The sequence below is a fragment of the Adiantum capillus-veneris genome, chromosome 24 (assembly GCF_014529385.1).
Source record: "Adiantum capillus-veneris isolate H3 chromosome 24, ASM1452938v2, whole genome shotgun sequence".
NCBI classification, from domain to species: domain Eukaryota; kingdom Viridiplantae; phylum Streptophyta; class Polypodiopsida; order Polypodiales; family Pteridaceae; genus Adiantum; species Adiantum capillus-veneris.
This window is the reverse complement of record NC_140954.1, coordinates 113091100-113113959: the sequence shown is the minus strand read 5'-3', so window position 1 is coordinate 113113959 and position 22860 is coordinate 113091100. Positions and strand designations below refer to the sequence as shown.

Sequence of the window (22860 nt, the reverse complement as noted above, 5' to 3'; positions counted from 1 at the left end):
TGTGGCTACGAGCTAGGTAGCTGGATTTGAGCACTAATGGCTTGAGGTTTTTCAGCAGGTTTCAGCTATAGGTTTACAAGTTTACAGGCAGGTTTGAGGGCTTATTTGGGCGCTGAATTTTCAGCCATTGTTTCCTCTTTGCAGGTGTCCATGTATGGCTCAGTTGTAGGCTGATTTGGGACACATTTGTGACTTGTTTATGCAGCTGTTTAAGAGCTGAATTTTGGGGCTGATTTGCAGCCATATTTGTAGACTTTTATTGATGCGATTCGAGCCAGTTTAGGGCTGATTTGGTTGACATTTGCTACTCATTGTTGGTTGCTCTTTTGCGAGCATTATGGCTGATTTTTCATTTGACTTCCAGCGTTATGGTCTGACACAGTTTGATGGTACAGATTTTGTTGCTTGGAAGGAACATATGCTTGTTGCATTGACGGATTTGGGGCAGGATAAACCCTTGCGTGGTTTATCGACGAAGCCCAATTCTATGCGTGATGATGATTGGAAGGATCTTGATGAGTTAGCCATGTCTACGATTTGTTTGCATTTGGTTGAGTCTGTTTACTGGCAGGTCTCGAGGGAGACTACAACTCATGCTTTATGGCAGAGTTTACATACTATGTACGCGACATCCATGTCTACAGGGAAGTCTAGTCCCACTTCTATGTCCATGGGAGAGATTGATCCCACAGGCAAGTCGCGATGGCATAGAGACTTGACATGTTGGCATTGTGGACATAGAGGGCACATTAGGCGTCGATGTTTCAGGCGTTTGAGACAACGGAAGCGACAGATGCGTGATGCAGATTTGGGCATGACAGATAGTAGTGAGATTAGTACGGTGGTTACTGAGTATGATTGTGACGGCGATGTCACATTTACATCTAGCTTGTCTTCAGACGATCTTATGTCTACGGATTGCACATTGTCTTCACATTGGTTACTAGATTCAGATGCTACTTTCCATGTCACGTCGCATCGTGAGTGGTTTAGCACGTTTTCTAGTGGGAGACTTGGTTGTGTGCACATGGCTGATGGTGCTGTGTATGACATTGAGGGTATAGGAGACGTATGTTTGTCCTTGCCCAGTGGTATGAGATTTACCCTACGTCATGTGCGTTATGTGACAGATCTGAGACGGGATTTGATCTCAGTCAGACAATTATGGGATAGTGGATGTCAGATTTCGCTACGAGAGCGAGATTTTGTGATGCATTTGGGTTCGCTAGTGATTGCGAGAGGTTCCAAGAGTGGTACAGGTTACCCATTGCATGTGGATAACGAGAGAGACGGTGTTGTCTCTGTGATCACGTAACCAGGTAGAGAGCGAGAGAGCAGGCGAGTCTCTTTTGCTTGTGGGTAGCAGGATGCTTTGCATGGAGTGGAGAGTAGTGAGCTCGTTGTGCACACAGTTGGGACACGACTTGAGCAGTCACATAGAGAGGTGACAGAGTCAGACATGCATGCTTTGCTAGTGACTGAGCAAAGCAGAGACTCAGTTGTGCTAGATACTTCTATGCAGGATAGACAGGTAGAGCGGTCTTGCTCTAGTGAGTCACGACAGGAGGACGTTGTGCAAGAGTCTATGCATACGGAGTTAGAGCATGAGAGCTCTAGTGAGTCACAGCAGATTGAGTGGTCATGTTTGCAGTGGATGATTGCAGAGGAGGCTGAGACGTCAGTGATTATGCAATCATTCCTTTCTATGCTCGACAGTGAGCATGGGGATATAGTTGTGCAGGATATGTCTTCCAGCAGACACCTAGAGCAGCTAGTTTGCTCTGAGGTTGCACGACATGTTGATGCGTCTTTTGCGGACAGTCAGGAGATGCATGTGGCTAACACGCCTTGTCAGTCAGAGATGCCTATTGCCAGGGATATATATGTTGATGCATGCTCCGTAGAGCTAGCAGGGCCCGCTAGCATTGCATCGGCATTCGGTGGCCTCATGTATGAGATGTTGATCTTGAGACCGCATATCGCAACTGCACTGGGAGCATTTGCAGTTGGGGTTGTCAGTCATTTGTTGACTGATGATGGCATAGTGCACGAGGGAGATATGCAGGTATTGCGTACATACTTGCAGTGCGTGTGCGGTACGTTTGGTGGTGTATGGACTTACACGGGAGCAGGACAACCGGATGCACACGATCACAGCCAACCAGTGGGCATCGGTTGAGAGCGGTTTTCTCTCACCTTTTGTAGTCTTTAGACTAGGTTCCCTTGCTTAAAGGCACAATCGCCTTTAAGTGGGAGGTTGTTGGGGTATAGGCGCCTGTGCCTTGCCCGGCCGCCCAGAGTCTGGGCGCCCACTGACTTGTATACCTTATACATAGCATAAGTGTATAGGGGGCTGCTCACTCTTTTGAGTCTCCCCACCCATATCTGTGTGTTGTGTGTCTCCTTCTCTCTCTCACTCTCCGTCTGTGGTGCTCCCCGATCCCCTTCAAGTGAGCTCCTCTTACGCATAAAAAGTAAACAAAATCAACCTACGAAGCTCACTTAGTCTTCATGTTTTCACATGGCGTTGCATATTGCATGCACTAAGCGGATCTCGGAGGAGAGGTGGGGCGGCTGAACAGAACCAAAGAAAAAAGAGAGCACCGTTTTCTCTGGTGGCTGAGGGTGGCGATGACTGGCGCAGAGTGAGAGACAGAGAAAGTAAGAGGTACTGCCAGGAAGTCAGGGAGAGGATGACTGCAGTTGAGGGGTGCTGAGAAAAAGGGGAGGTCGGTTGGCGCCGCAGTGTAAGAGAGAGAGGGACACTTAACTGTGGTCGGCCTGAGAGAGAGAGAGAGAGAGAGAGAGAGAGAGAGAGAGAGAGAGAGAGAGAGAGAGAGAGAGAGAGAGAGAGAGAGAGAGAGAGAGATGAGAGAAAAAAGTTGGTGCGGCTCTCAAAGTGGATGGCACGCGCCACTGTTGTCTAGGGTTCTTTTTGCCGAACCAGGATCAATGTGCTCCAGTCGTGCATGGCGGACTGCACCGAGAGATAGAGAGAAAGGTTTAGTTGGTAGCTTGGGTGGCCGTCATTTGGGTTTGTCCATGCAGAGTTGGTGGGTAGCCCGTCATGCGAAAATGGTTGGTAGCTCTAGTTGGCAGCGACGCCACTGGTTGTCAGGGGGAGAGAAAAACATGCGGTGTGAAGTGTGTGGGAGCTGTGTGCGAGGAAGGAAGTGGCGTGTGGTTAATACTTGGCTGCATGGCAGCGTAGTAAAGTAAACCAAGAGAGAAAGAGTGAAAGACAGTGAAATTGTGAGGTTAGCTTTACTGCTAACTGTCCGTGGAGCCTTTGTTGCTCCATGTGCACAACTGGAGAGGGGAGAGAAGGAGATTAGCGCCGTTGTGGCCTGCATGAGGCAGGGAAGAAGATCCCCAAACCCAGCTTGGTCGAACTCTGTGTAGAGAGCGTGTGTTTTGCTGGTGCTACTCGCCTTGGTGATGTGTGGTGGATGCGGGAGAGTCTGGCGAGGTTCAATAGCCTGATGTGAGGATTATTTGAGAGACTAAATTGGGATTGATTCCTAATTTCCTATTATGCAATGAGTCCTTGAGGTTGCTCCTTATGACGGGAGAGAGAGACGGGGGAAAAAAAATTAAAAAATCAGTTACAGCTTCATCTTCCTCGTTGGGTCTTCTCCTTCTTCTTCTACTTCTTGCTCATCAAAACTCAGGCTACCTTTCTCTTCATAAATCTATTCTTCTTCCTTTTTCCCCTTTGTCGAATTCTCTCATGGATTTCTTCTCAGCTAGCCGGCAATTGAAATCTAACATTCCTCACCTGTTATCCTATACTGTGAGTCGTGGACGACCCTTGATATCATGAAAGAGATTCTATTCCTCTCTTGTTATTGCATATTGCCATAAGATTCCGAGCATGAGATTATGTTTAATCTATTCTATCGATATGTTCAATTAACATAATTATACTAATAATTACTATATCATGATAATAAACAACGGATTCTCTTCAATTTCTAAAAATCACTATGTATCTCATATAATCGACATTAATTAGTATAAATTGAAGCAATTAACAAAAGCTACAAGCATAAGGAAACAAAACACTTTAGCTGTTACGTGTCAAAAATCTTTAGTCTTGGAGCGTAGCCTACGCTCTGATACCACTGCTACAGTCGGATGCCTGGCTGCCCTGCAAAATACTTGAAAATAGCACATAACGAGACATAAACGATTTAATCTGCATACCTCGAATCACACGACGCCTAATCCACGTTGTACACGAGCAGAGAGAGAAAGAGAGTGTGATAGAACGAGAGAGCACATGCAAGCGCACCTCCTAGAGCGGAGTGCTACGCTGGCACGGCAAGAGAGAAGAGGGAAGAGGGGAGAAGAAGTACACAGACACTGGGTGCAATCTCCCCCCCTGCAAGAGTGACCATTTCCCTCTTGCACGTATTTGTTATATATATTTCTTGAATGGTCAAATTGGTTACAAACTGGCCGGCTGGTCATAATTGGCCAAAGCTCATAAAAGAGCACTTGAATAATAAAATGTACATGATATACAAATAAATTTGCATAGGCCAGCTGGGTCTAGTCTTTTCCACCTGTCAGTTGCAATAAATCATAAAATATCGTTTCTATAACATTGGAGACGTGGTACGATCAGTGTCTATGGAAAGAGAGGTGCCAAAAATCTATATAATATGGACACAAGGAAATGGTTGGAGGAGCTTTATGAAGATGAGGATGAGTCTAGTGATGAAGACTCCTATTCCACAGTGGCTGATGAGGACAGTGATAGCACTACCAATAGTGATGAGGATGCTGATGTTGCATTTCTTTTGATCCACGAGTTTTATTTAGTTTCATTTGCGAATGAGTTTGAAGATGAAAGTGAAGGGCCTTATGAAGTGATTGAAGGTCCGATGCAAACCAAGGTTGACTCGTCAAAGAAGCAGGAATTGATGACACAAATGATCAGTGGAGACCTCTCAGCTATGGAGAAGGAGATCTATTTGGACATGCTGGCTAGTTTTCCTAATTTGTTTATTACTTCATATGAAGAGATCAGAGGATTCAAGGGCGAAGAGATGCATATAGAGCTGAAAGAAGGTGCTAAGACAGTGGGGCAAAGGCTCAGAAGGATGGGTCAACAGCAAATGGAAGCCTTGAGAGAGGATGTGGACAAGTTATTGAAGGAGGGTTCATAGTCCCAGTGGAAACCACAGAATGGGTGAGTCCAGTAGTAGTCAGTCCAAAGAAGGATGGGAAGTGGAGGATTTGTGTAGATTTCAAACCCTTAAATGCAGACACTAAGAAGAACCCATATCCTCTTCCATTCATAGACCAGATCTTGGATTCAGTGGAGGTTATGAGAGGTATAGTGTGTGTGATGGTTTTTCAGGCTATTTCCAATTCAAGATTTCTCTTAAAGACCGCACAAACACAACTTTTATTACGCCATTGGGCTGCTATTGCTACACAGTATTGCCATTTGGGTTGACAAATGGACCATCTTTCTATCAAGAGAGAGCAAATTGGGTATTGGAACCATTCATTGGTAGTTGTGTTAAAGATTTTATGGATGACTTCTGTGTCTACAGCAGTAGGACTGAACAACATGAGAAGTTGCTGATGGTATTGGCTCGATATGATGAATGTGGAGGACAACTAAATCCAAAGAAATTTCATCTAGCACAACCAAGAGTGAAGTTATTGGGCCACATAGTTTCAGAAAATGGCATTGAGGCTGATCCATATAAGGTTAAGTCTATTATTCTTCTTCCTTCACCTACGAGTACAAAGCAATTGGCAACCTTTATACACAAAGTGAAGTACATGGCGCAGTTTATTCCATTGTCTTCACAGCTCCTTTATCCATTACAACAAGTGTCAAAGCATGATCCATTGCAATGGGATGACAAGTGTGAAGAAGTGTTTCAAGAGGTGAAAGAGGTGTTAGGGGGTTTGTCGGCCATGCAGGCTCCTGATTGGGAGCAAGTGTTTTATGTAAATCCATCAGTAGGGGATGATGCCATTAGAGCCATGCTATTGCAAAAGGGGAAGGGCACTCATTATATGAGGCCAGTGTATTGTGCAAGCCGAGTGAAGTTGGTAGCAGAGAGAAAATTCTCAAAAGTAGAGCTAGTGATGGCCAGTGTAGTATTTGCTTGTCGACAATTTTGTCATTACTTGCTACCACAGTGAAATCAAATTCCAGAAGAATGATGAACCATCTCACTATTCTTCTTGTGTTGCATGGCTTGTTTACCAAATACAACAAAGCTTGGTACCACGACCTTTTGTTTTCTTGACGAGTTATGCCTTTTTGCCACAATTAATTAATGGCACTAACACGTCAAATGTGGTTAAGAAATGGGTAATTGAGCTGCAAGAGTTTGAGTTCTCTTTTCTAGTGGAAGATAGTACAAGAGGTACCCTAGCTGATTTGTTGACTTACAAGGAGAATCCCCTCCTTGTTAAGGAAGAGTTGGCGAGGAAGGTAGTTGAAGAAGTGCACAAATCAGCAATGCATATGTGTTGTTCTTTGATGGCTCATACAGAAAGAGCCATGATGCGGCTTCAAGGGGCATAGCCCTTTAGATCCAGAGGGGAAGCTAGTATGCAAGAGAGGGTTCAAATTGGATGCACATAGTAACAATGAGGCTGAAAATATGCTACATTGGAAGCTGGATTACACATTTGTTTGAAGCATGGGATTAGAAGGTTGAGCATAAAAGGTGATGCCTTGTTAGTTGTGAAGCAAGTGTTGGGTGTGTGGAAGAGCCAAAACACCTCATTGAAGGAAATGTTTTTCATAATTAAAGGCTTGTTAAAAAATTTTGAAGCATGGAGCATTAGACACATTGAACGTGCTCTAAATGGAGAGGCACATGAAGCGGCTCAAAGCATGATTGGGGAGCTATTTGTATTGAGGACTGATTTACCTCTTTATCATGGCCGGGAAGTTTAGCTCAAGAAGATGAGTTTTTGTTAACAGGAATCATTCCAAAGGATATTCAAAAGTCCAAGAAGTATGGTTTTGTGTGAAGAGCATACATGTAATAGGACTAATCTTCGAAGTTCTTAAAGTCGAAAAGAATGTAGCAGGGCATATCTTTCGTTTAGCACAATTTGAAAGATTGTTGAATAGTCTATTAAATAGAGCTTATATGAATAAGTTGAGATATTAAGAGAGAACATATATATATATTTTTAAATAATACACTAAAGACGGATTTGATAAAGATTAATGAATAACAGATAGTCTGTCTATAAACAGTAAAATTGAGATTTTTATTAATATCAATCTTTTATATTTACGTGTTTTAGTTCAAAATGCATGGGTAGGCTTAAAATAAGTTGAAAAAGTAGTGGAGACCCAAAAATAGAGCTTTTATGAGATGAGACCTAAAAGTTGCGTTTTCAGCCAAAGAAAGACGTTTTTCGCAATTCTGTCCACGCTACCTTGTAGACCAAACCTATTCCCGTCGTTTTGAGTACCTGGATTGCTTTGTTCTGAGTTTGTTTGTAAAAGTTGTGATGAAAAAAAATAGCAGGCAGTAGCAGTGTAGTATACACAGGGACAGGCAAACATACAACAACATACAACTCTCCCTGCTATCAACCAAGAAGTGGATTTGTTTCTTCATGGTAGACTATTGCAATTGAGATTATGAAGGTACATAATTATGTTTGTTTACTTTGATTATCATGTTGAATTGGTTGCGCGAGTATGTTCTTTTGGCTATTTTGTAGGCGATGCAGAAATCAATGTGTGAAACAGGATCTGTGCAAAGTGTCATGATAAAAATCTAACCTTCACGGATCACTTAGCAATCACTTTCTTATATTATTCTCGCAGGTATACTTGGTGCGAAAATTGTGTAGGATTTTCGAAGAAAAGAAGGATAAAAGCATGACGGGTGGTGCGTTTGGGGATCATTCATAGATCTCCTCTTCTGCGAGTGCGAGTGCGAGTGCGAGTGCGAGTGAGAGTGAGACGCTGCATGCAAGCGGACTGAAGCTCGGGGGTGGTCGGGAGGTTCGAGCTCCGTACAACGGAGTGCGCCTATATTCAATTGCTCCTCTGTTGTATCAAAAGTCTGCAAAGATTCATCAATACAAAGATCTCTTTCTCTACCTTTTGCTGTCTATCTCTATTATCCTGTTCCTGTGACAATTGGTATCAGAGCAAGCGGTTGATTCTGGACATAGAAGGATACGAGAGGAGGATGAAGAAACAAGAAGACCTTATTCGACGACTATGAGAAGATCTGGAATAAGAAAATCGGGAGCGTGTTGAGGCTCTGCGGGGCAAAGCAGCACGAGAGCCTGATATCTATGTGGACTTGATGGCAAACACGAAGGCGAAAAGCATGCTACACCACCAGGAAACAATAATCATTCTGGCGACGCTCGGACACCTGGCGATGGTGGAAGTGGTGATGGTGGAAACGGTGATGGTGGACGTAGAGGTCGTCAACGCAAAAAAGAAACGATGACGATATGGGAAAAGCGACAACCAAATCATTCTTAATGAAGACTAAGCTTAAAGAGTTTGATGGCATAAGAAAGATATGTGAAGATTCAGAAGCGTGGATTGAAGAACTCAAAGATTTGGATTATAGTTTCAATATCGAGAACACGACCACTAGACTTTCGAATATGTACCAAGATGGCTGACTTGGAGACTTTTGGCGATTCATACGATAAAGGTAAGTCATCTACCCCTTCTTTGTGATGTTTTATGTCTTTGATACGTCCTTTGAAAGCTTCTGTGATGGAATTTATGCGTAAAAGTTGAGATTTAAATTTGAATTTCTTAATTGATTTGGATAGTATTCATTGCTTCTTATCGTCTAAATTGATTGAGAAATTAAACTTGAAATTAAATCGAGAAGTTAAAAGACTTGTGGACTTAACTAGTGGTAATAATAGTTCCACGAAAGAGTTAGTAAATAAATTTGTTTTTTTTTCTTTGAAGAGTCGAAAGCATAAAGATGATTTCTATAACATAAACATTGATATGCATGATGTTATCATTGGTATCAAATAGATGGTTGAAAACTTTAAGCTCAAGATACAACTTGATGATCTTTTGGAAAAAGGGTTTCATTAAACCTAGTGTATCTCCTTGGGGTAGTACTATGTTATTCCAAAAGAAAAAGGATGGTACATATAGGTTATGCATTGACTATAGGGGATTAAACAAACATACCATTAAGAACAAATATCCTCTTCCTCACATAGATGAATTGTATAGCCAATTGAGTGGTGCCACAATACTTTTGAAGATTGACCTTCGTTCTGGCTACCATCAAATCCGCATTAAGGCCGAGGACATTCCAAAGACGGCTTTTCGTACACGTTATGGGCATTATGAATTTACAGTTCTTGCTTTTGGTTTGACTAATGCACCAACAACTTTCATGTGTTTAATGAATAGTACTTTTGACCCGTATCTTGATGACTTCATTCTGGTATTCTTGGATGATATTTTGCGTATTCTAAGAATGAAGAAGATCATGCATTGCACTTAAAGAAAACATTTGAGGTTTTGCGTGAACATAAATTGTATGCGAAAGCAAGTAAGTGTTCTTTTGCAAAGGATCAGATTGTGTATTTGGGAAGAGTGATTTCTAAAGAGGGGATTCACATTGATCTTGACAAAGTTAAGACTATTGTGGAGTGGCCAACACCTAAGTCATTAAGGGATGTGAGAAGCTTTATGGGTCTAGCACAATATGAGAGAGCACACATTAAAGATTTCTCTAAGATAGCAAGTCCTTTGACCGAATTGACCAAGAAAGACAAGGGTTTTGTGTGGACTTCTACCTGTGAGACTGCTTTTGAGACCTTGAAAGCCAAAATAGCGGAAAATTGTGTTTTAAAAGTGCCTGAGATGGGCAAACCATTTGTTGTGTCATGTGACGCTAGTGGTGAACAATTAGGTTGTGTTTTGACACAAGAAGGAAGAGTGGTTGCATATGAGTCTAGGAAATTAAGACGACATGAATTGAACTATGCAACACATGATCTAGAATTGCTTGCTGTTGTTCATGCATTGAAACATTGGAGTCATCTTTTGCTTGGTGTCAAATTTGAATTGCATACTGATCATCAAAGTTTGAAGTATATTTTCACTCAACCATTGTTAAACAGACAAAGGAGATGGATTGAATTGCTAGCTGAGTATGATTTTGATTTGAAGTATTTGTGTGGAAAAGAAAATAAAGTTGCAAATGCATTGAGTCGTAGGCCCATGTGTAATTTGTTCACTGTTGTGCGGTCCAATTTGATTGATGAGATACATGCTGAAGTTGAAAATGATTCCTTTTATATGCCTGTTTTGAAATTCTTGCGTGAGAATATTGGTGAGATGTATGAAAACAGATATCACTTGTATAAGGAAAATCTGTATTATTATGACCGCTTGAGTATTCCTGCAAATTCTTCTTTTAAGAGTCAAATTCTGCATGAGTGTCATAATTCACCTTTTTCTGGTCATCCTGGGTTAAATAAGACATATGAGAAGATTAAAACCTCATTCTTTTGGCCGCGTATGAAATTGGATGTTAAGAATTATGTGCGTGAGTGCTTTCAATGTCAACAAGTTAAGATTGAGCATAAGAGGATGCCTGGTGACCTTCAACCCTTAGACATTCCTTTACAGAAGTGGGAGTCTATATCCATGGACTTTATCATTAGACTTCCTACTACTCGTGGAGGGTATGACTCGATCTTTGTGGTGGTAGATAGACTCACAAAACAAGCTCACTTCTTTCCTGTAAAAATAACTGATACTGCTTTGACCATTGCACGCTTGTTTGTGAAAGAAATATTTCGTTTGCATGGCATGCCCAAGAGCATAGTGTCTGACAGAGATTCTAAGTTCACTTCTCATTTCTGGAGAGCGACTTTTGACTCTATAGGTACCCAGTTACGCATTTCTACTTCTTTTCATCCTCAAACTGATGGAAAAACGGAGAGAGTGAATCGTATTTTAGAAGATATGTTACGAATGTATGTCAATGAAAACCAATCTAATTGGAATGAATATCTGCCTTTAGTTGAATTTGCATATAACAGTTCATATCATTCATCTATTAGGATGACTCCGTTTGCTAGGCAATGTATGGCTACAACTGTCTTACATCTATTAATTCTCTTAACTCAAGGAATAAGGTAGAACTGTCACGTGAGATGCTTGAGAAAATGGATAGCGAGATGGCCAAAATCAGGGGGAATATTAGAGAAACTCTAAGTTGAAAGATGACGGAACATTGACTGTAGAACTAGACTTAGTGCTAGATAGGCGTGTTAAACATCTGAGAAATAGAGACATTGTAAAAGTTTTGGTTAAGTGGCAGAACTATCAAGTAGAGGATGCATCATGGGTTGATCTTAGTGTTTTGCAAAGATAATTTTTCTCTCTTTAGACCAACTCTGAGGACAGAGTTAATTTTCATAAGGGGAGAATGTAATAGGACTAATCTTTGAAGTTCTTAAAGTCGAAAAGAATGTAGCAGGGCATATCTTTCGTTTAGCACGATTTGAAAGATTGTTGAATAGTCTATTAAATAGAGCTTATATGAATGAGTTGAGATATTAAGAGAGAACATATATTCTTTTTTTTAAATAATACACTAAAGATGAATTTGATAAAGATTAATGAATAACAGATAGTCTGTCTATGAATAGTAAAATTGAGATTTTTATTAATATCAATGTTTTATATTTATGTGTTTTAGTTCAAAATGCATGGGTAGGCTTAAAATAAGTTGAAAAAGTAGTGGAGACCCAAAAATAGAGCTTTTATGATTCGCGACCTAAAAGTTGCGTTTTGAGCCAAAGAAAGACGTTTTTTGCAATTTTGTCCACGCTGCCTTGTAGAACAGACCTATTCCCGTCGTTTTGAGTACCTGGATTGCTCTGTTCTGAGTTCGTTTGTAAAAGTTATGATGAAAACAAACAGCAGGCAGCAGCAATGTAGTATACACAGGGACAGGCAAACATACAACAACATACAACTCTCCCTGCTATCAACCAAGAAGTGGATTTGTTTCTTCATGGTAGACTATTGCAATTGAGATTATGAAGGTACATAATTATGTTTGTTTACTTTGATTATCATGTTGAATTGGTTGCACGAGTATGTTCTTTTGGCTATTTTGTAGGCGATGCAGAAATCAATGTGTAAAACAGGATCTGTGCAAAGTGTCATGATAAAAATCTAACCTTCACGGATCACTTAGCGATCACGTTCTTATATTATTCTCGCAGGTATACTTGGTGCGAAAATCGTGCAGGCTTTTCGATGAAAAGAAGGATAAAAGCATAACGGGTGGTGTGTTTGGGGATCATTCACAGATCTCCTCTTCTGCAAGTGCGAGTGCGAGTGAGAGTACGAGTGCAAGTGCAAGTGCGAGTGAGAGTGTGAGTGCGAGTGCGAGTGAGAGTGAGACGCTGTATGGAAGCGGACTGAACCTCGGGGGTGGTCAGGAGGTTCGAGCTCCGTACAACGGAGTGCGCCTATATTCAATTGCTCCTTTGTTGTATCAAAATTCTGCAAAGATTCATCAATACAAAGATCTTTTTCTCTACCTTTTGCTGTCTATCTCTATTATCCTGTTCCTGTGACTATATAGGTACAAATTGATTGGTGATGTCTTGTAGATGAAAGGGGTTGATCTCGTGTTGAGACATGTACCTTGGCGGGAAGAGCTTTATAGAGTGTTGGAAGAGAATCATGAAGGCGCATGTGGCAGCCATTTTTCTCTAAAGATCACCTTGCGTAAGATCTTGCAAGAGGGTTATGTATGGCCTAGTTTGCACAAGGATGTTCACCATTGGTGTAGGTCTTGCAATAGGTGTCAAGCGTTTGGGAAGAGAGTGTTGAAGCCAGAGCTATGAAAGACCATTATGGCGTTTGATGTGTTTGATGCAATAGGCCCATTACCTATCACAAGCAGGGGCAAAAGCTATATTTTGACTGCAGTGAACTATCTCTCTAGATGGGCAGAGGCTATACCATAGTAAAACAAATCACTGCAAAGGATGTGGAAAAATTTGTATATGATGAAATATGTTGTAAGTTTGGGGTGCCATTGGAGCTACTTTCAGATAAGGGGCCAGTATTTAGAGCTAAACTGCTAGACTTTTTATGTGCGAAGATGAATATTAGGCACCAGCATACCAATCCTTATTACCCGCAGTGTAATGGCTTAAATGAAAGATTCAATGGTGAGTTGGTACAAATTCTTTCGAAAGTGACAGAGCACCAAGGAAAGAATTGGGATTTGGAATTGCCTAGTGCAGGTACAGGGTTTACTCCATTTCACTTGGTATATGGGAAGGAAACACTATTGCCTGTGGAGGTACAGTTGCCTGTAGTAAAGATGTTAGAGAAGTTTCTTGGGCAGTTTAGTGATGCATTCAAAGAGAGGCTCTTACAGTTACAAGAGGTTCAGTTGGATAGGATGAGTGCATTGGAACATTATGGGTAGATGCAGGATAAGGCTTTGGCAAAGATAAATGAAAAGGTCAGGAGTAAGGGTATCAAGAAGCATGACTTGGCTTTGCGCTACAACAATAAGCTAGACAACACGTTCCAAAAGAAATTTCAAGTTAAGTGGGAAGGCTCTTTCAAGGTAGTGGAGTGTTTTCCAAATGGTACATATCAATTGGCTAACCTGGATGGGATTTTACATAAGTCAAGGGTAAATGGATTGCGTCTTAAATTGTATCATGCTATATTGATGATGGTGGAGCAAGATGAGATGTCTGTAGAACAAGAAATGTATGTGAGGGATGAGGAGACCTATGACGCGGCGAGTCTCATATCTGTTTTTGCTGCTGCTGCTCATGAATGATCTAGCAGGCTAGGGAATGGGCAAATTATGTCAGGAGTTTTTTGGAGCAAGGGATTGCACATATGTACATATCCATGCATGGTGCATCGAATAAAGGATTGCCCATTTTCCAAAGCCAGGTGGTTACGTGGAGCCCACATGTGTACAGGTAGGACAGTATGTACATAGTGCATCGATTTTCATCGTCATCAGTACCAGTGTGTTTTTTCTATAATAATGAGGATTTGGTAGCATGTAAAACTTCTCGAGAAAGCTATCCGCGGGTCGACGACATGAGGTAAGTAGGTGCATCAGATGGCATCGAGTGGCTCCAGGAGGACGAATGGGGTCAAGACTTGCACGTGGATGAGAACGGACACAACGTGTGTGTTTCCTTGTGATAATTATGCAGAAATGTCATCATGAGGACCATATTTTGGGACCACTTCATGTGGTGGTGGGATGCATTATTCGAAAAGGCTGAGTGCCAGGTGTGCGGATGATGCAAAAAGGTGACAACTATGCACTGCGAGGTCAGTTTTTGGCTTGTTCGGGGTCCGTTTGAGGTCAACTAAAAGGCCAAGGGTGCCCAAGTAATAAAGCTAGGTGTGGGAGCTGAAAAACCAGAGAGAAGACCAGAAAAAGAGTGGAGAGAAGAGGAGGAACAACGGAAACTGTGTTTTTGCTGTTTTTGGAGCCTGTTTTGGCCGTAAACTGCTCATCCGAGGTCGGATTTGAGCACTTTGACATTGTAGACTGGGGTTTTGGGCCGTTCCGCCTGCGATGGTGTTGTCCATTTTCCCAAATTACTAATTATTTTTTTGTTATTTTGGATGTGTAAGTTTCTCCTATGAGCGAACCTTTTGCTCCAATTTGTGATTGTATCTAGCTTATTTTACCCATACTGTGTGAGCTATTTGCCCCCTTGGTGTTGGCCCAAGCTCATTTGTATCTAAACATCAAAAGATTTTCTCTTTTTAGCTGAGTTTTATGGATGTTTTTGTGTGTGTGTGTGTCTCTCCGTGTGGAGTGGGTAAATGGGTAGTCTCTCTCCTCTCACTCCACCAGGTGTGTTCCCTGTCTTGGCCAGGTGGGTTGTGTAAGCCGAGTGGTGTCCCATAGTGTGTGTGTGTGTGTGTATCATCCCAAGAGTGTGTGTCAGGTTATTATAGAGGTGTTGTGTGTGTTTTCATCCCACTTATAGCATAATGAATGTTGTCTTTGTCATGTCCTTCAGAGCAATCTTCAATTGAAAATAGCCTGAAAAACCATCACACACACTGTACCTCTCATAACATGCCCCACTGAATCCAATATCTGATCAATGAATGGGAGAGGATATGGGTTCTTCTTAGTGGCTGAATTTAAGGGTTTAAAATCTACACAAATCCTCCACTTCCCATCCTTCTTTGGACTGACTACTACTGAACTCACCCATTCTGTGGTCTCCACTGGAACTATGAACCCTGCCTGCAATAACTTGTCCACCTCTTCTCGCAAGGCTTCCATTTTCTGTTGACCCATCCTTCTTAGCCTTTGCCGCACTGGCTTAGCACCCTCTTTCAGCTCTATATGCATCTCTTCGCCCTTGAAACCTCTTATCTCTTCATATGAAGTAATGAACAAATCAGTAAAACTAGCCAGCATGTACAAATATATCTCCTTCTCCATAGTTGAGAGGTCTCCACTGATCATTTGTGTCATCAATTCCTGCTTCATCGATGATTCAACCTTGGTTTGCATCAGCCCTTCAATCACTTCATAAGGCCCTTCACTTTCATCTTCAACCTCATTTGCAAGTGCGACTCAACCAGACTCCTGGATTTCTTTGTCCATCAAAAGAAATGCAACATTAGCATCCTCATCACTGTTGGTAGTGCTATCACTGTCCTCATCAGTCACTGTGGAATAGTCTTCATCACTAGACTCATCCCCATCTTCACAAGGCTCCTCCAATCGTTTCCTTGTGTCCATATTATATAGCTTGTTGGCACCTATCTTTCCATAGAGGCTAATCGTACCACGTCTCCAATCTTGAACAGCTCCCAGTGCACGTAACCATGGTCTGCCCAAGATAATAGGATATGCTCCCAACCCCACTGGCATCACATGAAAATCAACCACCACCTTTGCATCATACGCCTCCACTTCTAAGCTCTTTACAACACCCAAACATTTTACTTTCTGATGGTTTTGCCAATCTGATCCGAAATCCTGACACCCCAGTCCTCACTGTAAGACCCATCTTCTCAACGCATGAGTGTGTTATGACACACATTTGGGCTCCACCATCTACATAACGTTGTCCGAGATTTTTTCTTTTGTGCCACGCATCTACTATAGGGCAAATGTCTAGTAGCTCATCCATTGCCAACACCTTTACTGAACCTCTCTCTGGCTCTTTCTCTATTGGGTTAACCATCCTCTTCCACTGTTGCTTTAGCTTAGGCACCATCTCTATAAGCTGCCCAAAGGTAACATCTGCCTTCCTGCTTGTCAGATCCTCCTTCAAGTCATGGCTTAATTGCCCATCCCCTAGTAGAAAATCTGAAACATGAAACTTGCAACGAGCCCTTCTTTTCCTCTTGGCCTTGACATCCTCGCCTTCATGACTCTTTCCCTTCTTCTTGCTAGGACCTGGGGCACTTCTTCCTTCCTTGTCCTCTATGGTCCTCTTCCCAAGAGGCATCACTAATGTATCCTATAGCTTTGATGCCTTCTCCAAGGTGACTACACTTATCAATTTTGTCTTTCCTTTTTCCTCCTAGGTTAATCCACTGGTTCCTTCTTCTCCCTTCATTTCAATGCCATCATCATTTGACCTAGTTAGCACCTGTCTTGGCAATGGATACATGTCTCTCCCCATCCTTGGTGGCTTATTACATTGTGGGCTAATATGGCCCAACTCTCCACAATTATAACACGTGGGCGTCTGCCTCCAAAACCTACCATTGCTTTGTCCAGCACCATTCTTGGGTCTTTCTTCACCTCCTGGCTGATCTGCAAACCTCCCTTGACCCGATTATTTCCCACTTTACCTAGCATGTTTAGGCTGAGATTCTTCATTAAATCTACCACTTTCCTCATGTCCATCCTTAGCCCATCATCTTGGACTGTTGTAGTGACCACTGCTGGCATAACCTGGGGAGTAACAAAAACCATTGGTTCATGACGAACCCCTGGCATGTGACCTTGCAAAGAGTCCATAGGCTGAAATTCAGACCTCATGGGCAAAGACTCCACCGCTAACTGGCTCATTTTCCTCAGCTTCCACTCTTTGTTCCTTGCCACCTCCAATGCATCTTCATATGTCCTAGGATTATTTAGCTCCACTCTCCAATGTATATTCTCCCAAAGACCAACCAAGAACCTATCCTTCTTCATCATGTCAGGCGGGGGTACTTGTGGTGCTAAGGCCTTGCATATCTGCTCCCATGCCAATGAAAACTTACGTATAGACGCATCTACTGGCTCACCTTCCTTCTGCACCAAACCTTGTACTTCTTGCCACACTTTGTCAAGATCTTCTATCTTCAGAAACTCCACTTCCAATCCATGCCTTAGTTTATCCCAACTCAATCTTACAGGTGGACCAGCCACACGCAACTCCTCTTCAAATGCTTTGGACCAAACTCGTGCATCACTCTTCAAACAAATTTGGAGAAGACGTAACATCTGCGTCGGGTCACGAATCTGGTTCCTAATGCAGGCAACCTCCATCTTTTCCAAAAAGTCTTCAACATCTTCATCACTTCTTCCATGAAACTCCAGATAAGAGAAAGTCATGGATACCCAAGCTATGATTCTTTGAGAACCCCTTCGAACACACGTGCAAGAACCTAAAATTTTTTATTGACTCAATCCCCAGAAACTTCAATGGAGCTCAGCTTTAGATAAGGACAAACACATGTACATCAAATGAGTTTTCATAGTTCATCATCGGAATTACAACAGGTAAAGGACATTCTAGTATCTCTCTTAATCTTCTTCGCGCGAACATAGAGACTATGTGCTGCTGGAAAAAAATCTTCCTGGACACATGAACATTTATCTGGATTCTCTGAGTTAAATGAAAAGGAGTGAATTGAGGGTCATTTTGATCATCCATTAACGTCAATCATGCAGCTCCCAAGAAAGCACACCTATCTTATCCTCTGATTTTGCCAGAATTTCAACAGCATAACAACATAAATAGCTCAAAAGACCAAAAAACCAGCCATCATAACTTGGAAAAATTTTGACAAAGTTTCCCCAAAAGTAGAGCAGTGAGAACCCAAAATATAGACTGTATATGTATGCATAAACTATCAACAATAGAACCCGAGCATCAATTAGGAATCACTAGTACATAGCCTATGGTGAGGTCACAAAAAGGGTGCTCCAGCTACCTGTATCACCGAAAGGACCTCCACATTTGAGAATCTCCGAGCTCAATAAAACCTCACGGTATCGACCCTCTCACGAAGGGTAATGCAAATCGCGTATAGTCAAGTCTCAGAAATGATTATCTTCCAGACCAAGTCTCAGAAATGGCTGGGACTGCCAAATATAACCATGTATGGCTCCACAAAGACGTACAATGGCAGTTTCAACAAGTAACGTACAGTACCAGTAGACAATGCGCTCAAACAGGTGCCAAATGATGCATACCCACGGCAACGGCAAGTGACTCCACTACCAGTATATCACTCTACTCTAGCTACATGTACTTGTGTGAATCACCTGTATCTGTACCTGTCCCTATAACCTCTAACCTGTAACCTGTAATCTGTAATCCCGAATCTCAAAGCTTGAAGCTCGAAGTAGAAGGTACTCGAAGAAGATCCTCAGTGGGGGCACCAAAAGAATGTGGGCAGGATGGAAATACACAGAACGCCTCTATAATGACCCGACACACACTCTTGGGAGGATAGACACACACACACTATGGGGCACCACTCAGCTTACACAACCCACGTGGCCGAGACAGGGAACACACCTATGGAGTGAGAGGAGAGAGACTACCCATTTACCCACTCCACACAGAGAGACACACACACACCCAAATAAACTCAGCTCAAAAGAAGAGAGTTTCTGATGTTTATATACAGTAGAGCTTGGGCCAACACCAATGGGGCAAATAGCTCACACAATATGGGTAAAATATGCCAAATACAATCACAAATTAGAGGAGAAGCTTTGCTCATAGGAGAAACTTACACAACCAAAACAACTGAAAAATAGTGAGAAATTTGGCAAAATGGACAGTGCCATCACGTCCGGAAGGGCCCAAAACTCGAGTCTACAAAGTGCTCAAATCCGACCTCGGATGAGCAGTTTACGGCCAAAACAGGCTCCAAAAACAGCAAAAACACACTTGCGGATGTTCCTCCTCTTCTCTCCATGTTTTTTCTGGTCTTCTCTCAGTTTTTTTTAGTTTCCACACTTAGCTTTATTACTTGGGCACCTTTGGCCTTTTAGTTGACCTCAAACGAACCCCGAACAGGCCAAAAACTGACCTCGCAGTGCATAGTTGTCACCCTCCTGCACTCATCCGGACATCTGGCACTCACTTAGCTTTATTACTTGGGCACCTTTGGCCTTTTAGTTGACCTCGAACGGACCCCGAACAGGCCAAAAACTGACCTCGCAATGCATAATTCTCACCCTGCTGTATCCATCTGCACACCTGGCACTCATTTTTTTTCAATAATGCATCTCGCCACCAGGTGAAGTGGCCCCAAATTATGGTCCTCATGTTGAAATGTTTGCATAATTATCACAAGAAAACACCCACGTTGTGTCGGTATTCATCCACGTGCAAATATTGACCCCATTTGACCTCCTGACGCCACTAGATGCCATCTGACGCACCTACTTACCTCATGTCGTCGGCCCACGGATAGCTTCCTCAAGAAGTTTTAGACGCTACCAAATCCTCATTATTATAGAAAAAACACACTGGTACTTGTGATAGTGAAAATCGATGCACTATGTACACCCTGTCCTATTTGTACACATGTGGGCCCCACGTAACCACCTGGCTCTGGAAAATGGGCAATCCTTTATTTGATGCACCATGCATGTGTATGTACATATGTGCAATATCGTGCTCCAAAAAACTCCTGACAACGTATAAGCATATGTGAGATTAAAGGGCAATTATGGTCACTCACATTACATGTCATCTAAAAGGTTGACATACCGTAAAGCCCCTATTTCTATTTCATCATTGTCAACCATGAATGCTCCAGGTTCCCAAGACATAAAATGATCCAACATATGGTTTCTTAAGCTTGTGAGCCATGTACAAGTCGTTTGAAATGTGCCTGAGGAAGTCAAGATCCATGCAATGGGAACACCATTGCGATGACTATCAAAGACTAGTATCGTGTCGAGATAAAACTACAACACAAGAGTGCTTGTCATGATAATGCAACAACAAAGTACACAAGTGAATTTGATCAAGCATAAGATGAAAATGCGAATATTACCCACCTTGTACTTATTTGTTCCGAAGGTTGCATCCATTGTGAGAAGGTTTCCATTCCCGTACTTGTAGCAAATATCTCTTTTCCATGGAGTTTGGATTCCTAGCATAAAATCCACTTTGTGCATTGCATCTTGTGATTAATATATGAATATGCTGAGCTTATTTTCATTGCACCAACGTGGCACACTTTCCGCATCATTATCATGCATTTGATATTGGTCAATAGAGAGCTTCCTCCGTATATTCATTATATCACGTATGCACAAGAAGTCATCCCTCACTAATTTGTAATTAGGATCCTCTTCCTTTTGGGTGTGTAGTGCTTGTATATGCTTTTCCATGACTTGTTGGGGAGAGAAACCACGATAAAGCATACTTGATACCCATATCTTTTTGTGCAATGAATCCAAGGGGAGAACTTCAAAGATGCATCTGGATGAGAAGAACCATGACATACCTCATCCAACTTATTGGTGTGATAGGGATGGATGTAAGAAATCACAGCTACATCTTGCTCCTTGGCCAAACGTTTCATGCTAAAATGGCACTGACAATCTTTCTAGAGAAAGCCTTTAGTGAGTGGTGCATGCCTATTTCTTGTACTAGCGGGCACCGAGTTTGATGAATCTCCAATGCGGTCTTCTCCTTCAAGCACACTTGGATGGTATGGTGTTGTCTCCGATGAGTCTTTTGGGCCATATGCACACCAAAACCTAAAATTGCACACCAAAAAATGCATTAAAATTGCACCCTAAACTCACAACCGAACTAGGATTAAAAGATAAGAGAGAGAAATTAAACTCACACTTTTCTCTCAATCCAAGTTTCACTTGTGATGAGCTTCAGTTGTGAAATAGTACATCGATGGTGTGTGTACGTCTTGAAGGTCATCGAATAATCGGTGGATTTGGCCTCCCCGACAACAAAATTGCTCATGTTAAGAAATAAGACGTAGCTAAATAGATATTTGAGTAGATTACTTAATTGAGAGGGATAGATTTCACACACAAGAGATTATAGAGTAGGTAGAGAGAGAGAGAGAGAGAGAGAGAGAGAGAGAGTACACACGATATACATGGTTCACCCAATGTGGGATACGTCCACGGGAAAGTAGCCACTCAATGGCTTTAGCACTTCAAAAGAAGAAGTAGTTTACAAAGGGATTAAACCCTTAATAGAGCTCCCGCCTTGCTTCACTCTCACCACCTGACACTCACCTTGTTGCATCAACTTCACACTATGAAATGTGTGTAGAAATGGCCTCCTTTTATAGGCCAAAAGGGCTGCCCTCTCTTATGAGAGGCAGCCATGTGTAGCCGCCCTTGTGCAAATAAGTCCAAATCGGACCCTCCAATCCGCCTATGTGTGGCCGCCCTTGAGAAGACAAGTCCGCTTTTGAATTCGGCCACCAGCCACGGGCCACTGGCCATTGACTACCGGCCACCGGCCAACCGACCGGTTGTTTTCCGACCACTTTTTGGCCGCCATCCGGCCATAATATTCCGACGAAAAGAAATATTCCGGCGAGGAAAAAAAATAGTCTCGGGGGCCTCCGCCCCCGAGGCCCCTAAAGTTGCCCCTGATTCTTGTCCGTGAAAATTTTGGTTTCTGGTGAGTGATTTTCCTTCACGCACGATGGCTTCTCCTCATAATGGGGGCCCTACAAATGTGCGCTTTTACCACAGAAAATTACAAGGGTAGATCAGGTTTTTTTGTTTACAAAGGGATTAAACCCTTAATAGAGCTCCCGCCTTGCTTCACTCTCACCATCTCACACTCACCTTGTTGCATCAACTTCACACTATGAAATGTGTGTAGAATCGAAATGGCCTCCATTTATAGGCCAAAAGGGGTCCCCTTTCTTATGAGAGGCAGCCATGTGTAGCCGCCCTTGTGCGAATAAGTCCAAATCGGACCCTCCAATCCGCCCATGTGTGGCCGCCCTTGAGAAGACAAGTCCGCTTTTGAATTCGGCCACCAGCCACCGGCCATTGACTTCCAACCACTGGCCACCGGCCAACCGACCGGTTGTTTTCCGACCACTTTCCGGCCGTCGTCCGGCCATAATATTCCGGCGGAAAGGAATATTCTGGCGAGGGAAAAAAAAAAGTCTCGGGGGCCTCCGCCTCCGAGGCCCCTAAAGTTGCCCATGATTCTTGTCCGTGAAAATTTTGGTTTCCGGTGAGTGATTTTCCTTCACGCACGATGGCTTCTCCTCATAATGGGGGCCCTACAAATGTGCGCTTTTACCACAGAAAATTACAAGGGTAAATCAGGCTTTTTTGTTTACAAAGGGATTAAACCCTTAATAGAGCTCTTGCCTTGCTTCACTCTCACCACCTCACACTCACCTTGTTGCATCAACTTCACACTATGAAATGTGTGTAGAATCGAAATGGCCTCCTTTTATAGGCCAAAAGGGTTGCCCTCTCTTATGAGAGGCAGCCATGTGAAGCCGCCCTTGTGCGAATAAGTCCAAATCTAACCCTCCAATCCGCCCATGTGTGGCCGCCCTTGAGAAGACAAGTGCGCTTTTGAATTCGGCCACCAGCCACCGGCCATTGACTTCCG

The 22860-nt window shown here is 42.6% G+C and overlaps 1 pseudogene; it reads right to left on the bottom strand.

Annotated features, from left to right (window-relative positions):
* Positions 1-21180, bottom strand: part of LOC147426972 (uncharacterized) — a 53648-nt pseudogene extending 32468 nt beyond the window's left edge.
* Positions 21181-22860: the final 1680 nt, after the last annotated feature.